The following is a 2,085-nucleotide window of genomic DNA, read 5'->3' on the forward strand; positions in this document are numbered from 1 at the left end:
TTTTTTTTTTTTTTTTTGAGATAAAGTCTCGCTCTGTCACCCAGGCTGGACTGCAGTGGCATGATCTTGGCTCACTGTAGCCTCCGCCTTCTGGGTTCAAGCGATCCTCCTGCCTCAGCCTCCCCAGTAGCTAGGATTACAGGCGCACACTACCACACCAGGCTAATTTTTGTGCTTTTAGTAGAGACGGGATTTCACCATGTTGGCCAGGCTGGTCTTGAACTCCTGACCTCAGGTGATCCACCTGCCTCCGCCTCCCAAAGTGCTGGGATTACAGGCGTGAGCCACCATGCCCGGCCTAGAAAAGTAATTTAAACATGGGCGCAAAGACATACATGATAGTGCTTAGACTTGGGATGAAGGAAATAAGACTGGTGTGTTAGTTATTTATTGCTACATAACATTATTGCCACAAACTGAATGGCTTAAAACTAGACACATTTATTATATTTATTATCTCACAGTTTCTGTGGATGGAGAATCTGGTGTCAAGCAAAGTCCTGTGGATGGTTAAAAAAAAAAAAGAAAGAAAGAAAAGAAAAAGAAGAAGGCTCGGCACGGTGGCTCACGCCTGTAATCCAAGCATTTTGGGAGGCCGAGGCAAGTGGATCACCCTAAGGTCAGGAGTTCAAAACCAGCCTGGCCATCATGGTGAAATCCCGTCTCTACTAAAAATACAAAAATTAGCTGGGCATGGTGGTGCGCATATGTAGTCCCAGCTACTCTGGAGGCTGAGGCAGGAGAGTCGCTTGAACCCAGGAGGCGGAGGTTGCAGTGAGCCTAGATCTTGCCACTGCACTCCAGCCTGGGCGACAGAGCGAGACTTCATCTCAAAAAAAGAAAAGAAAAAAAAAAAAGAAAAGGAATCTGGCAAATGTTGGGAGTTCCTTGATTAGGTTTCAAGGCCTAGGAATAATTATCTGTGGCCCTTGGTTCCATCCCCAAGGGCATTGTTTCTATCCTTGGAGTCATCCTTTCTTTTTCAGGAAAGATAGTGCGTATTTTCAACTAAGTAGTTTTATCAGCCTACTTCCCGTGAGTAGAATTTGGGGAGTCTGTCTCCCTTCATTCTGTACTCTGTCCCTTTTGGTTCAAGTCGGCAGTATTTCTGCTGAAATATTTCCCTCAAGGTTTTGAGTCTCTGGTTGATTCGAATGGTGTTGACTCGCTTAGATAGAAGCCTCGCCCATCGATCTTGGCTTTGCCTTCTGTGAGTGTTTCTCTATTTTGGGAGTGTGCTCAAGTGACTGAGAGACAACTGTAAGCTTCCTAGAGGCTCTCTGGTTTGATTTAAAGGATCTGTGAGGCATACCTTTATGTCTTAAAAGGGTCCTTTGTAGAGCTGAATAAAGTCATATGCTGCATAACCTTTCGGTCAGCAATGAACTGCATATGAGACAGTGGTAGGCTGGGTGCAGTGGCTCACACCTGCAATCCCAGCACTTTGGGAGGCTGAGGCGGGTGAATCACCTGAAGTTGGAAGTTCAAGACCACCATGGCCAACGTGGTGGCCATGTTAGCCAAGTGGTCGGGTATGGTGGCTCACACCTGTAATCCCAGCACTCTGGGAGGCTAAGGCAGACAGATCACAAGGTCAAGATATCGAGGAACATCCTGGCCAACATGGTGAAACCCCATCTCTACTAAAAACAGAAAAATTAGCTGGGCATTGTGGTGCACGCCTATAGTCCCAGCTACTCGGGAGGCTGAGGCAGGAGAATCACTTGAACTGAGATCGGGCCACCGCACTCCAGGCTGGGCAACAAGAGCAAGACTCTGTCTCAAAACAAACAAACAAACAAAAAAATTAGTTGAGTATGCTGGTGCTGGCGCACATCTGTAATCCCAGCTGCTTGGGAGGCTAAGGCACGAGAATTGTTTGAACCTGGGAGGTGGAGGTTGCAGTGAGCCGACATCAGGCCACTGCACTCCAGCCTGGGTGACAAAGTGAGACTATGTCTCAAAAAAAAAAAAAAAAAAAAAGATGGTGGTTCCAGCTGGGCACCCCTTTAATCCCAGCTACTCAGGAGGCTGAGGTGGGAGGATCATTTGAGACCAGGAGTTCAATACCTCTCTGGCAACATA

This window comes from Mandrillus leucophaeus, unplaced genomic scaffold (assembly GCF_000951045.1).
Source record: "Mandrillus leucophaeus isolate KB7577 unplaced genomic scaffold, Mleu.le_1.0 Scaffold666, whole genome shotgun sequence".
Taxonomy (NCBI): Eukaryota; Metazoa; Chordata; class Mammalia; order Primates; family Cercopithecidae; genus Mandrillus; species Mandrillus leucophaeus.